This window comes from Artibeus jamaicensis, unplaced genomic scaffold (assembly GCF_021234435.1).
Source record: "Artibeus jamaicensis isolate MK-2021 breed Jamaican fruit bat unplaced genomic scaffold, CSHL_Jam_final contig_1015, whole genome shotgun sequence".
NCBI lineage: Eukaryota > Metazoa > Chordata > Mammalia > Chiroptera > Phyllostomidae > Artibeus > Artibeus jamaicensis.
Window position 1 is genome coordinate 9,688,448 of NW_026521194.1, and position 16,494 is coordinate 9,704,941.

Consider the following 16,494-nt stretch of genomic DNA (forward strand, 5'->3'; position numbering starts at 1 on the left):
TCAGGTGGTGCACATCACCATCTACGTAACTGTTTCTTCTTTCTTTCTTGATTTTCATCCAGAAATATTCCTTGGTTTTCAAGTAGAAATAATCTGCTTGATCACTTGTCTTAGTCACCTGGTTGGTACATCTGGGCCAAATTCGATTCCTGTTGAGCAGCCACAGGAAGCATTTGTCTATTCTGTCCAATTGCCTCAGTTTTTTCAGGACTCTGTGCATTGGACAAGAAGGATTCCAGCAAAGTTTTGCACAATGGTGGCATTGTTGGGAGAGTCGTGGAATTCTCAAAGCACATGAGTTGTGATTGTGTGTTATGGTGGTTTAACTTTAGAGTTTGAATCTTGGCACTGCCACTTTATAGCAGGGTGAATTTGGACACAATCCTAACTGCCTACCTCATGCCATTAAATTAGATAATATGTGTAAAACACTTAGTATAGTTTGTAATGCACTATAATAACCACCACTTATTTAAAATGGAGAAATGCTATTTATCATGTTTCTAAAATAAATCTAAGCTAGTATTTGGTAATTTTTGAATACCAATATGCATGGGGGCTTGTCCTGTGCCATCAAAGCCTGGAGGACAGGACACCTGTTGTCCCATGGTCCCCACGGCCCTGACTGGCAGCTTAGCAACGGACAGATCGTGTGTGGGGACTACCCTAGATCCTCCATCCCCCAATCCACTCCCTGACTGCAGGTATAAAAACAAGTCTATGAAATATCTATCAGCTGGCCTAGTCTAGAACTGCTCAGCTAACCCAGAAAATTGTGAGTTAAATAAATGATTGTTGATGTAAGCCATTAACTTTTGAGATTACTTGTTATGCAACTCAAACTAACTGATACCATATCGCTCTCTGACTATGCCCCAAATGAATGTGAAATAATAAAGAAGATGCCAAGAACCTCCTATCAGCAAGAGACGATGATTTTTGACAGAGTTATGCATCCTCTCCCTTGGCCCCTCCTTTTCTGGCAAAGAGTGCAATCCGTGACCCCAGAATAGAGACTTCTTGTTGGGGATGGTGAGACCAGGGTAGGACCTGGCCTCATTAACACCATGCTCTGACTTGCTGAGCCCATCAGCCTGTCTCTGTCCTCCTGGAAAATTTTACCACCCACTGTCTCCCAGACTAGACCACCCACCCATTTGACTTCCCTAAGAACCAAAGACCCATGCGAACACATAGCAGAAATGCCTGGCAATGAAACTTGGCTGACATTTGCTTCCCAGCATTCTGTGTTGGGGCTCTGAAAGCAGAAATGGCACTATGGAGTCACAGGCACCAGGAAGGCCTTGCCCCTGGCTACAACGTTCTCCTGTGAATGTGTTTCTAGAAAGAAAAACTCCACATACTCTAGAAACTCAATCTCACCTCAACCCACTATGGAGAAAAGTTCTTACTCATTGCCATTTTAATGTATTTTCTTTATCTCAATCCATGGCCATATCAGGTGCCAATTTCACTAGCATCTAATATTTCAAAGTTCTGTTGATTTGAACATGTTAGTCTACCCTCCAATCCTATTCTTTTTACCAATATGTCATGGTAAGCGGAGAACTAAAAGTTATGTCCTCACTTTTACATGGTTTAATTCATTATTGATCCACCTACTTCTATCCTTATTTCCCATGGGATCCTGAGCTTTGGGGCTCTTAAAGGAAATGGGATATTTCAGAGGGTCTTGGGAAACGGCCCTAGGACCCACTTTCTCTACCCTAACATGCTCATGCCTTGTTAAACTTGTCTTCACATTTTTGATCCAATACACTGGCTGCCATTTGATAAGCCTGCCAACTGCCTGTTTTCCTACCTGATTTTAGTCTCTATTTATTTATCTATGACTTTAGAATTTATTTCCCCCCTCCACAGGTAAAAAGCCACTGATCTTGTCCTTAGCCTCACAGAGCATTATCCCAGCTTGACCAGCCTCTTCCTCCTCCAAATTTTTGGTACTCTGGGGACAATTCCTCCAGTCTAGTCCTCAAATCAGTCCACTTTCTTCAAAATCAATGTCTCTAAAGTATTACTAATGCTCAAATTACACCATTAGAGAATACTTTCCTTAAGTCGGCATTCAGAAAACTTTTTCTATTAAGGGATAGATAATAAATATTTTAGGTGATGAATGCCACATGTGGTATGTGTCACATAGTCTTTGTTTTCCTTTTAATTTTTTTCAGCCATTTAAAAATGTAAACACCATTCTTTACTGAGAGCTTTACATAAACAGGTATGAGCTGAGTTTGGCTTGTGGTCAATGTCTTGCCAACCCCTCCTTTAAATTAGAGTATATTCTTAAAACACAAATATGCCTGAAAATGGTGAGCAATTAACAACTCAGTGTGAATTAGTTCATTCTCTTTCTTTCTAGTCCCAACTGGATGGAACCAGGTTTTGAAGAAGGAATGAGAATAACAGTGATGGTTAAGGCTAATCTGGCTGTAGGTCAACAAGAAGAATAGAAATTCTGGAAGCCTTGGGCAAGGAGAAGAGAAAAGGACGCTGAGTCAAAGTGTTCTACTATGTGCTGATGGTTGTGGCTAGGGATGATATTCAAAATATGTAACAACTGGTAAGGCACAGGCACTGACAAAAGGAGAGACAGCAGGCAGCCTTTGTGCTATTCCCAAGTACAACTGCCATGTGGACCTGCAAGTCATGGGTGTTCTCCACCCCTGGGGTGTGAGTATATATCACTAATAAATCTCTGTCAATCTTATCCTCCCAGTGTTGAGTGTTATGTGTTCATCCACTTCATCTTATTCTGGGGAGGGAGCATCCCTCCCTCACTAATGAGGGAGGCACCCTCTTCTGAGTTGATCAGAAGAGGGTGCCTGGATCTTATGGACAGTGAGCATTAACCAACCAGGAAAGAAGTATCTCAATTTTAACAACCAGTTTAGCTGTATTTGAACACCTGGTAGGGTTGTTATGTAAGCTGAAGTTCCTGCTAATCCTTTCCTCTAGATTTCTCTTGGACAATGCCACTCTTCAATTTGGGAGCCTGAATTGATCCCAGTACTTTAGAGGTGGCCCGGCCAGAATAGATGAGACAGATTACTGTGTTTTGTTCAAAAGTGCCCTGTTCTAGACATCTCTGAAAGGGAAAAAAAAACTGTTAGACTCACAACTAACTATGACAACATTTCTTCAGTTATTGGGAAAGAGAAAAAATACTATAGAAACAGACAGTAAGGTCATCGTGGAATCTCAGGACCAGCAAGGATCTCACAAATCATCCAGTACAGTTTCTTTATTACACAAATAAAGACACTAATGTCCAGGGAGGGGAAGTGATCTGCACAAGGTTACAGTGGGATAAACATGCTGGAGAGAGAAATAGCAAGGAGAAAACAGAAGAGAGAGGGCAGGAATGACAAAGCACAATGGGTGAGTTTTAGATAGTTTATGATCACCCAATTCACCCAGGAATTGGGTGATGGGGTTCCATGAAATGAGAGCCCCTCAAAAAGGAAACTTGCTTGGCTTCTATCACCCAGAAGTAATTATTTCAGTAAAAAACAAATGGAAATTGTAAACAAAAGACATTGATATCATTGCCATTATTAGTCAGATTTCCAGGAGCACTTATGTTAACTCACTTGACATTATTACCTGCTTGGTGAGATAAGGAAGAATACAACTCCTTGATTTTTCTTAACCCTCAACATTGTACATTTTGTGACTTTCCCAAAGTCACACATCAGAGAGATTCTGACTCCAAGTTTCCCATAAGGTTAATGGCCTCTTTCAAAGAGGGGAAACTTAAGCCCTGCTGAATGGATCTCACTCTTTTAGAGTAGTAAGTTGCTCTGTTATAGTGAAATTCAGAGTTTTTTTTTTACTGAAAGTAGATGCTGGATTCCAAGTCAAAGAAGGCATTATAAAGAGTGCTTCTGACTAAGAATTGGAAGAGGTGGAGTTTGGCCAAGGGTTTGGTACTAGCTGTGTGATCTTAGACACATTGAGCCTGTCAGTATAAAATAAGGAGCTTGGATCAGATGTTCTCTGAAATGCCACGTAGCCCTGCCATCCTGAGATTATGGTGAGATGGACTTCCCTTCCCAGCCAGCTGGTGCATGGACGTGAACTCACAGGGAAGTACTCACAGTCAGGCCCTGGGTGGAGCTCTCTTGCTAAAGGACATCAGAAAAACTTGTCAAGAGTGTTGCTCCCCTGAGAAGTTACAATGAGTGACCAGGGTGAGCTGTGGACACATTTTTCTTCAGAGTTTTCAAAAAAATAGACTATATTCTACCATTAAAACTTGGGCACAAAACCCAAAACATTTAATTACACATTTGATGGGCAAAGATAATGGGGAAAGTAAACACTTTCTATTTATTACCTTATGATGGAGAAACCTGACAAATACTATTTCAGGTAGGTGGTGTCAAGGTTAACATCAAGAGTGGTAAGTCCTATTGATTCTGTGTACCTTTGATATGAAAATGGAACTTTAGCTCTGCGTGTGGTCTTTCTTCCAAAACCCATAACCCAAGCCCCAACCATGAGAAAATCATAAGAAAAATCCCAATTGAGGGACATTTTACAAAATTCCTAATCAGTATCCTTGAAAACTGTCAAGGTCATCAAGAACAAGAAAGTCTGAGAAACTGTTATAGTCAAGAGGAGCTGGAGGAAACATGACAACTATATGTGAAGTGGTGTCTTGGATGGAATCCTGAAAAATAAAAAGTTTTAAATAAAAACTAAGGAAATTTGAATAAAGTATGGATGAACTTTTATTAACAATAATGCAGGCTAATTAACTGTGACAAATATATCTTACTAATACGGAAATGTCAAAAGTAGGAAAAACTGTGTGGGTTATTGAGAATTCTCCGTATTGTCTTTGTACCATTGCTATATAGCCCAAACTATACTCAAATAAAAAGCTTATTTAAAAAATAAAGAACAATCTGTTTTTTATGTTTCAATTTGTATTATTTTTAAAGAGAAACTAGACAGTAGAAGATTGGAAAGAGTTAAAAAGAGAAAGGACAAACCTCTCTGGAGCCACACAGAACTGGAGAGGAACTCAGCAGTTGAGATTTTTTACTGTATCCCCCTTTTGTCCATTTTGACTATTGTTTCATGGAAATATTTGACCAGTATTACAGAAAATGATCACACCAAATTTAATATAATTAAATATATTAAATGTTTAATATTTAATATTATTAAAATAATAGAGACCTCCAATATAAATTATTTCCACAGTGACCCAAAGAGAGAGATCAAGTTTGGGAGCTCCCTGCAAACCTGTGATCGTGAACCTAACCACAAGTCAGATGTGTCCATATGGCGGGTGCTTCATGCAAAAGGAAATCAACATGTGGATCCAGATGCCAGAGAAGGTAATCAAGCTGCAGAGAGTTACTGAGATTAAGACATATAGGCCTCAGCATCTGGAGAAGGGAGTTAAGGGACCGAGGGGACAGGAACAACGAGATGTTTAAGCAGCCAGGGAAAGGACAGTGCAGCTGGCCCATATGGTCTTTGCCTGTTTTTAAGCTTCTTTATGCTCCTGTCCCCAGGAAGAAATTGGAAATAGGAACTTGGATGCAGGAGAAGAAAATGCCCCAAATCTCTGCTTACCCTTTAACCCAAGCTCTGGGAGGCACTAAGGAAGTTTCAAGAACTTCTTTTGTTTATTGTATTAGGTTTACATAAATATTTTTATTCGTTTTTGCATTATTATTCCTTTTGTTGAACTAGCTTTCTGATATTTTCTATGGTCTAGTTTTAGTTTGAAGAATTCTGTGGACAAAGTCATATTTCTTTCGCCATCCATGCTACATATATGGGCTGTGATTAATTTTAAGCACTCAACTACATCTAAGCACTTTCCTGTATTGTTGTCTAGAGAAAGCAAAGTGGGAGTTTTGTGCTCTATGTGTAATCAGCACACTCCTCAAGGAACAATCAAGCTCTTGTCTGTCATACACATACTGCCCCCAACTCAGAGTTGGATCAACTATTTCATGGTTTTAGACCAACCTTCTACTGATCTGTTTTCCCACTTCTGTGCTCATGTTGTCTTTCTTAGCTGAGGGAGCCATATTATTGTCCCAAACAGAGACACTTTTGAGAGTGAAAATACAGTGATATTAATGATACTGTGAGGCATCTGTCATAAACAGGGACTGTCCCAGGGCAAATACCTTTGTCCCAGGGGTATAAGTTTGGGTCCACCTGTGATATTTGCCATGTAATTGGGAAGAATACAAATGGAGGTCTGCGTATCATATCTTAATATTTAAAGTTTATGCATGAAGCTAAAAAAGTATTAAATAAATATATGTTATTTTCTTGCCTTGAAAAAATTATATCTTTTAATGACAATATTCATGTTCATTCCCTTAAATATCTTTTTTCAATTAATTGAGAAATCCACAGGAAAATACCTATATTCTGTTCTGTGTGCGTGTGCATGTGTGTGTGTGTGTGTGTGTGTGTATGTGGTCACTCATAGGTAGGTGGGGTGGGGTAAGTGGAAGCAGGGGAATCTTTCATCCCCTACCAGAGACTTTGATGACTGCCTCCCTTTTGCTCTTCTTCAATCTCCACCATCCAGATGCCTCCAGAAGATTCCAAATGCATTTTACTTTCTTTACTCAGCTGGGCAAACTCTGTCTACAAGGTGTCCTAACCCACCAGCCTCACCAGCACAGGTCTTTTAAGGTCTTCAAAGAACACTGAGACTTGAAAGGTCATGTTCAGATACTCCAGACTCTTCAGGGCACATCACCACAATATTGTGGCCCTCAGCCCTAGCACCTCCTGCTTTCTATTTTCTTCCCGGGTTTCTTCCCACATATTGCAGACATATGTGTATACACCCAAGCTCATAGTTTCAAGCTCTGTTCCTGCCTCCCAGAAATAGCAGACCCTTACCCTGAGTGAGAGGCATGGTTTTTCCTTGAGAAGGGAATTCTGGGGTTCCAAGTATACAGAATATGGCCAAAAGGTGGAGGTGGAGCAGGAGCTCCCATGATCTTGCAGAATCCTCATGCTTTGGAAAGAAGGATGGCTAGAAAGGGGCTATAGTGGTGCCCTATAAAGTGTTGGGCCCAGGGCAGGCCTCCTTTGCCTCAGTTGTGTTGTGGATTTAATTTTGTTTCCCCAATTTCATTCAAAATAGGTTTAAGCTCTCATCGTCAATGTATATCTGGAGACAGTCCTTTAAGGAGGTAATTCAGGTTCAATGAGGTTATAAGGGTGGGGTCCTAACCTGATGGGTCTGGTGTTCTCACAAGATTTTCTTTCTCTCTGTCTCTTTCTTTTTCTCCATGCTCAGGAGAAAAGGTCATGTGAGGACACAGTGAAAAAAAGGCCATCTATAATCTGAGGACAGAGGTTTCACAAGAACCCAGCCCTGCTGGCAACTTTATTTTGTACTGCCAATCTCTAGAACTATGAGAAAACAAATTTCTGTTGTTTAAGCACCCATTCTGTAACATTTCACTTTGACAGCATGACTAAACAAATGCACCTGGGAAAAGTGCAATGCTGTGCATAGTCACCCCAACCTTAGACATGTTCTCTGCCTTCCAAATGTTATGAGGAGGAAGACTTATATTAATAAAAGGGGGTTGGAATGTGGACAAAAGAAAGCTGGTGGATTCAGAGCACAGTGCATTACCAGGAACATAAGGCCCCGTGGGTCACTGTTCCTCCATTCTCACATTTATTTAGCAATATTGCATTGAATTCCCACTTGTGTCAGACATTGTGCTAGGCATTGGAAATGCAGTTTGAACAAGATAGTAAAGGTCTTGCTTTCAATGGGATGCTGGTGGTGTCAGGATGGCCCTTTAAATCTTAAACAGATAGATGAACAACACTCTTTTGGAAAACCTTGGCCCAGGAATTTCCTCAACTTCATTATCCAGATGCTCCTCATCTCAGAGGGTGACCCAAGAAGGCGGGGTGGGGGGTCCTTCTGTTGTCTTGGTGATCATCTCTCCTCTGACACCTCTGGCAACTGGAGGAGGGTGTGCATGATAAACCCTTCTAGTATCTGAGTTCAGCTGGGCCACAGATGTGGAAACCAACTTGGATTAGGAGGTCACCAAGAGGTGAGTTTAATTGGGAGCTATAATTCCCCACTCTATGTATGAAAATGTCCAGTCACTGTAGTGAGTTCAAAATTTCAATCTTCTACCTTTCAAAAAGCCACCGAACTAGAAATTTCCTGGACTCCCTATCAACTTAATCCACCTGGGATTAGCTACAATTTTCGCCAGCCTATGAGGGCTATCTGAACACTTTCTTGCTTTTATTCAGAAAAAAAATGGAGCTTCCTTCTTGCTATTCCCCATGTCCCATATCCACCCCCTCTGTAAGCTGAGCATGCTGCTGACTTCTCCAGCTCAGCTCAGCATTTCACCAATGGCATCACTTTGAGTCAAATTTCAGATAATAGGTGATTCTCCAGGTTTTGAAATAAAGTTGATCTGATTAGTATTGCTCACCTAAACTTTTAAAAAGGGACTTATTTATTTTATCAGGGAGAAATTTTATTTATTTTCTGCCATCTCGTCTTTTTATTGTCAGTTTTTTTCAAAGCTATAAAGCCGGCTATGAAGATGGAGGTGTAGATAGATACACTGTGCCTCCTCACACAACCAAGAGGGACAACAACAAATTTAAAAACAAAAACAACCAGAACTGCCAGAAAATCTAACTGTATGGAAGTCTGACAACCAAGGAGTTAAAGAAAAAATATTCATTCAGACTGGTAGGAGGGGTTGAGACAGGCAGCCAGGCAGAGGACTGCCAAGAGGACTCTTGGCAAGGCAATGGTTGGTGGAGTGGGTGGTCCTACATTTGCATGCAGATAAACTAGGAGGAACAACCAGGGAGCAAGACAGACTGCACAACCCAAATTTCCATTTTGGGGAAATAAACCTTCAAAACTTCTGACTGAAAAAATCTGTGAGGGTTGAGGTGGTGGGAGAAACTTCCAGCCTCACAGGAAAGCTCACTGGAGAGACCCACAGGGTCCTAGAACATACACAAACCCACCCACCCAGGAATCGGCACCAGAAGGGCCTGATTTGATAATGGGGAGTGAGAGAAGCAACTGAAAGCTGACAGAGAGCTAACCAAGTGGCATTGTTCCCTCTCAGACCCCTCCCCCACACATAGCACCAAACACAGAGAAATGAATGGCCCTACCCTGGCGAATACCTAAGGCTCTGCCTCTCACTACGTAACAAGGCAGGGAAAATGACCCCAAGGAAAGAACAGATCAAAGCTTCAGAAAAAATACAACTAAGTAATGAAGAGATAGCCAATCTATCAGATGCACAGTTCAAAACACTAGTAATCAGGATGCTCACAGAATTGTTTGAATATGGTCGCAAATCAGAGGAAAATGTGAAGGCTATGAAAAGTGAAATAAAGGAAAATGTATAGGGAACACACAGTGACAGGAAGGAAACCAGGACTCAAATCACCAGTTTGGACAAGAAGGAAGAAATAAACATTTGACCAGAACAGAATGAAGAAACAAAATTTTTTTAAACGAGGAGAGGCTTAGAAACCTCCAGGACAACCTTAAATGTTCCAACATCTGAATCATAGGGGTGCAAGAAGGAGAAGAGGAAGAGCAACAAGTGGAAAACTTATTTGAACAAATAATAAAGGAGAACTTCCCCAATCTGGCAAAGGAAATAGACTTCCAGGAAGTCCAGGAAGCTCAGAGAGTCCCAAAGAAGTTGGACCCAAGGAAGCACACACCGAAGCACATCATAATTACATTACCCAAGATTAAAAAATAAGAAGAGAATCCTAGAAGCAGCAAGAGAAATGGAGACAATTACTTACAAAGGAGTTCTCATAAGACTGGCAGCTAATTTCTCTAAACAGACCTTACTGGCAAGAAGGGGATGGAAAGAAGTATTCCAAGTCATGCAAGGCAAGGACCTACATCCAAGATTACTCTATCCAGCAAAGCTATCATTTAGAATGGAAGGGTAGATAAAGTGCTTTCCAGATAAAGTCAAGTTAAAGGAGTTCATCATCATGAAGCACTTATTATTTGAAACACTAAAGGGACTTACCTAAGGGAAAAAAAGATAAAAAATGACAACAAACTCACAACTGTCAACAACTGAACCTAAAAAAACCCCCTAAAACAGAAACAAACTAAGCAGACTACAATAGGAACAGAATCACAGAAATGACATGGAAGGTAATCAGTGGGGGATCATGAGAAGGAGAAGGTGGGGAAGGTACAGGGAATAAGTAGCATAAATGGTAGGTCAAAAATAGACAGGGGGACGTTAAGAATAGTATAAGAAATGTAGAATCCAAAGAACTTATATGTACATGGACATGAACCAGAGGGGAAATGCAGATGGGAGGAGATGTGCAGGGCAGAGGGGAATAGAGAGGGGGAAATGAGAAAACTATTATAGCATAATCAATAAAATATATTTAAAAAGAAATAAAAAAAGAATTTAAAAAATGCTATGAAAGCAGCAGTTGGTCCCATACCAGAACATGCCTATGGGTTTTCATGGTACGTAGAAATTAAAGGAAAAAGAACTTAAAAACTTCCAACTGGAACATGCCAGTGAATGAATGAAAGAATAATATGTTCAACTCCAACCTTGACCATGAGACTAGCTTTTAAAAGGTTATGGATATTGTTTGAACTTTCCCAGTTGTCCCTTTGGAAATTTTAAGCTAGTAACTCTCAAAATTAAAATGATGTTTAAAAGAAAAACATTCCAAAATACTAAAAAATACTCATATTTTGACAACCAACTTTAAGTGGAAGAGTGAGAAATATGGTTCTGAATGCTTTGATCAGTCACTTGTGTTCATTTTTATTCAGTCTGTCTGTCCGTCTTCCTCAATTCTTGGGGTTTATCAAATTACAGTCGCCTTTAAGTACTGAAAGGATTAGTGTAAAAGAGCTATGCAAACAAAGCAAATTCTGCTTCTGAAATGGAGGAAACAATTGGAGGGAGTTAATATATCAGTTTTCTAGACTAAAAAGACCTCTTCTGTTTTTCCCAGGAGACTTTCACACACCTGTGCCTATCATTGCTGCCCCTTTTCACACCTGCTCTACAGGACCTAAAAAAGTCCCTTGAATATTCTTGGAGAGTCTTAGGCCATAGCATTCAGTCTTAAATTTTCAGAGGTCTCCATCCAAGATCCCACCCTCAAATCTCATCTCCACCCAGTCTCTGGTTCGAAAATTAGCCCATTTCCCAGAGTGCTCAGCTTGGTCTCCGGGCTCTTCACTCATTTATTAGGTTGGGTTCTGGGTGACTAATGCAAGAACAGGGCAGAGGAAGACATCACCCCGAACAGGTTACCAAGTTTCTCCAGACTCCCAAAGAGGTCATAGAACAACACAAGTATCCAATGACCAGGAACTGCTATCACCAACATATCGGCCATGTTGTGACTTAGCTAGGGGATCCTGGCCCCATATCTTTTTTCCAACCTTCAACAACTCTTTTTTTTCCAACAACTCTTGAGAGTTCTCCTCCTTAATGAAGGCCTCACAGAAGAACCAAAGAGAAAAATGGGAGTGTAGGTCTCTTATTATTTAATTGTGCTCACCCTCAAACTTTATGACACGTATCATTGTGGGTAATCTACTCAAGTGACAAGACTAAGCAAGTGCTGTAGGTACCAGCTAAGCAGGAAATAGAAAATACAAAAGCTTATCTCTAATGAACTTTTGTAAAATTTAGCAATCAAAATATCTAAGGGGAAAAAGAACTATTTTCCTTTCAATGAACTTGTAATTCTTGTCTATTTATTTTTATTATTATTTTTCATTTTTTTACTAGATCCTTTAAAAAATTGTTTTATTGTTGTTCAAGCACAGTTGTCTGCATTAACTCCCCTCCACTCCCACACCAGCCATCCCCAACCCCTCCCCTGATTCCACCCCGCCTTGGTTTTAACCCATGAGCCCTTTATAGTTGTTCCTGAAAACCCTTTTCCCCTTCCCCCATTATCTCCTCCCACCTCCCCTCTGGTTACTGTCAGATTGGTCTTCATTTCAGTGTCTCTGGTTATATTTTGCTTGCTGGTTTGTTTTGTTGATTAGGTTCCACTTAAAGGTGAGATCATATGGTATTTTTCTTTTAATTTTGGTGTTCTTTATTTTGAATGTCACATTATTTTTTTTTTACATGCTTAGGATCTCTTAGTGTCTTACTCTGACCTCACAGATCATGGAAACAACACAGGATCGGGAGCCATTTACAGAAAAGGGAGTAGAGCCTATGTGTCTTAGCTGGTTGCATATCTTGGTCAAATTGCACGGACCTTAGTTTCTTTGTGAGTCAAACAAAAATTGATTTCAACGTTTAAAACCCATTTTAGTTCTAAAAGTCTATGATGCTATAACATTACAGTAATTTGCATTCCTATACATGAACCACCTGAGGTTTGAAAGTCATAATCAAGTGATTATTGCCATCATGGCTGAAGCCTCGGAAGCCATAGCTGCTTATTGGGCAGAGTAGAAGTTTTGACATGTGCTTTTAAATGGCTGCTTCTTTGGGACACGGCATGACTTTGTAGCTTGGAGTAGAAAGAAGAATGCACCCTCCATGAAACAAAGGATTCTTTAGGGTCTGGATGCTCAAGTAAAACTGTAAGCCCAGAAGTGACTGCCATGTTCCAGTGAAAGAGGCTGGTGAGAAACAGATGCTGGGTCCATAGTTGTACAGTTCCTAGGGATTGCTCGGCTCCTGCTCCGCTCAGCGCTCTGCTCTGCCCATGATTAAGAAAATGGAAGGGACCTTTCCTGGCTTCATTTCCAGACCCAGTCAATCCACCCTCTGGAGAATCCTGATCAGAGCCTGCCTGCCTAGTGACCTCTTGGGGAATGTTGTAAATCCTACCCAGTAGGTAATCTTCAGGCTTTGGAGCCTTGTGACTCAAAACCTGGGGCCATAGGGATCAACGTGAGAAGGCTAATTTCTAGGGAATTAGCCACAGCCCTACATGCAACCAATGTCTTTCAGTAGGGTGTTCAAAGTCAGTGCAAGCAACAGTGAAAGACCAGCAGCTTCACAGCGCTGACAGTTTGTGTGTGGTTTGAGAGGAGAAATATGCAGTTTCTCCAGAGATAATCCAAGAAGGCTTCTTAGAGTAGGTGGAAGCCTGGGAGTATTTTAAAGAGGTGGGGAGAAAGGCAGCTTGGTTAGACTGAAGATTAAAGAGGATGCTTTCCACAGCAAAACCAAGCTGATTAGCTGTCTGAATGCTAGAGGTTTTAAACAATATGCACCTACTCAGTGGGTGGTCTGCCCTGTTGTGCAAATTTTCCACCAACCCCGGAAAGCAGTGGACTGTGCTGCTCAGACTAGGCTGCTGTTATTGTGCTGTCCTTTGGCCTAGCACAGTTGGCAGTCAAAGGCCACAGCCTGACAAGGAGTCAAGGATGAGATGAAGAGAAAAAAGTGGTGATGGGCTTGGAGGACAGTGACAGACAGCTTGGGCCAGGCTGGTTGTCCAGAAGCCTTCACTGTCCACTAATATGCTTTTCTTCTCTCTCCTACCCTCACAAGGCCTTCCAGATGGTTTGAATCTCTTTTCCTTCCCTAAAGTTAGCTTTGCTTCTGCTTGAGGGGGAAAGGGAGATAGTTACCCTGCAGCCCTTTCCCTCCTCTCCTCTTCTTCCTCAGGGGTGGAGAAGCTCTCTATTTCCAAGCAACAGGTGGGGTTAGATGGTTCGCCCAGCCCCTTCCCAGCAGAAAGCAGTTCTTAGCAGAAGGAAGTGAGAGGCTTTTGCCTTTTTCCCAGTAGGAGGAATGTGGTCCTCACCACTTCTTCCCCCCACTCCTCTCCCCTACAGGCATTCTCCTCAAAGAGATAGCTGTAAACCCCATTCCTGCAGAGAAGCTGCACTTCCAGCTGCTGGTGGGGGAAACAACCCCCATCAGACATCTTTCCCAGCAAAGCACTGTGGTAGTTAGAGAAATTACTCACTTTCTTGCCAAGGAGCACCGGGACCACTAAATTAGGGATGACAACAATGCAATACCAGTTACTGTTGCATTGAAAGGGCTAATCAATGGGCCTGCACAGTCATCTTCCCGCACTGGTGCTTTTGTTAATCAAGTTTGACATTCTGTGATTCTGAGGATCATAAGGGAAAGAACCCAGATAAAACACCACAGAGTAGCACCCTTTCATTTAATCAGTAACCTACATTTTCAGACCACCCAAGTGTGAGATAAAAATAGGATCCCAAAAGCAAATGCAAAACTTCTCCAGGAAACTACCCTTGTATTTTGTAGAAATTTAAGCTCTGTTTCATATTTCTTCCAAGTAGTCCTGGGTTTCTGTCTCCTTTGGTGCCTCATCAGTAGCCTCGGAGCAGAGAATGTTTCATAATGGGCTGTGCAGGCGGGTCCTCTGGGCTACTGTGTAACATCTGGTGCTTTTATTCTCTCCCACTCTGGCTCATTTGGGATGATGACTCCCATTGTTCCTGAAACTGTCACTGATGGCTGCTGAAGGCATTCAGTTCCTGCCAGTGTCTAATGTCAAGGTCATTGATGTCTATGGTAGGGTATCCTCACCATTACTAATGAACATACTGGCACAATTCTGCAGATGCCCTGCATACTAATATTCTAATCCTTTTATTTTTATTTGCTCTTTTAATGGTCCTACAAAATCAAAGTAACTGGCATCAAGGAAAGGCAATCTTTCCTTTCCTTTAGAATCAGTGAGCCATGTCCTGGAAGCAAACGCATGTGCCCTGACTCTATCTTTATTCCATGTTTCCTTGTATAAATAAATACCTGGTAAATTCACCCCATCCGTCTTCCACATATGTTGCCTCTTCTGGATCCTAGTACCCAGATAGCTTCAATCCAAGCTGAGACTGATTCAGAATTTCTTTGTTTAAATATATTTTGTTGATGATGTTATTACAGTCATCCCATTTTCCCTCCTTCACTCCCCTCCACCTTGTACACCCCCTCCTACCCACATTCCTCCCCTTTAGTTTATGTGCATGGGTCATACATTTAAGTTCTTTGGCTTCTACATTTCCTATACTATTCTTACCTTCCCCCTTTCTGTTTTCTACCTACCACCTATGCTACTTATTCTTAGTGCCTTTTCCTTCTCTCTGCCCCCCCACTCCCCTGTTGATAACCCTGAATGTGATCTCCATTTCTGTGTTTCTGTTCCTGTTCTGTTTGCTTAGTTTGCTTTTGTTTTTGTTTTAGGTGTGGTTGTCAATAACTGTGAGTTTGCTGTCTTATTTTTTTAGACAGCAAACTGTTTTTAGACACTGTTCTTATTTTTTATCTTCTTTTTCTTAGATAAGTCCCTTTAACATTTCATATAATAAGGGCTCATTGATGATGAACTTCTTTAACTTGACCTTATTTGAGAAGCACTTTATCTGCCCTTCCATTCTAAATGATAGCTTTGCTGGATAGAGCAATCTTGGATGTAAGTCCTTGCCTTTCATGACTTGGAATGTTTCTTTCTAGCCCCTTCTTGCTGGCAAGGTTTGTTTTGAGAAATCAGCTGCCAGTCTTATGGGAACTTCTTTGTAGGTGACTGTCCCCTTATCTCTTGCTGCTTCTAGGATTTTCTCCTTATTTTTTAATCTTGGGTAATGTAATTATGATGTGCTTCAGTGTGTGCTTCCTTGGGTCCATCTTTTTGGGGACTCTCTGAGCTTCCTGGACTTCCTGGAAGTCTATTTTCTTTGCCAGATTGGGGAAGTTCTCCTTTATTATTTGTTCAAATAAATTTTCCACTTGTTGCTCTTCCTTTTCTCCTTCTTGCCCCCCTATAATTCAAATATTGGAATGTTTAAAGATGTCCTGGGAGTTTCTAAGCCTCTCCTCATTTTTTTTTTTTGAATTCTTGTTTCTTCATTCTTTTCTGGTTGGATGTTTCTTCCTTCTAGTCCACTCCATTGATTTGAGTCTCAGTTTTCTTCCCATAACTATTGATTCCCTGTACATTTTCCTTTATTTCACTTAGTGTAGCCTTCATCTTTTCATCTAAATTGTGACCAAATTCAACCAATTCTGTGAGCATTCTGATTACCAGTGTTTTGAACTCTGCATCTGATAGGTTGGCTATCTCTTCATTGCGTAGTTGTATTCATTGCTTTGATCTGTTCTTTCATTTGGGCCATTTTTTTTTTTGTCTTGATGTACCTGTTATGTAGTGAGGGGTGGAGCCTTAGGTGTTCACCAGGGCTGGGCAACCCACATCATTGTGTCGTGATGCTGTAAGTGGGGAACAGGTCCAAGAGAGAACAATGACAGTTTTCCACTCTCTGCCAGATTTCAGTTACTTCCCCCACTTACCACAAGCAAATTTAGCTCTTTTGGTGCTGATTCCTGGGTAGGTGGGTTTGTGTATGTTCTAGGACCTGTGGGTCTCTCCAACAAACTCTCCTGTGAGGCTGGGAGTTTCTCCCATTGCCTCAACCCTCACAAGTGTTTTCAATCA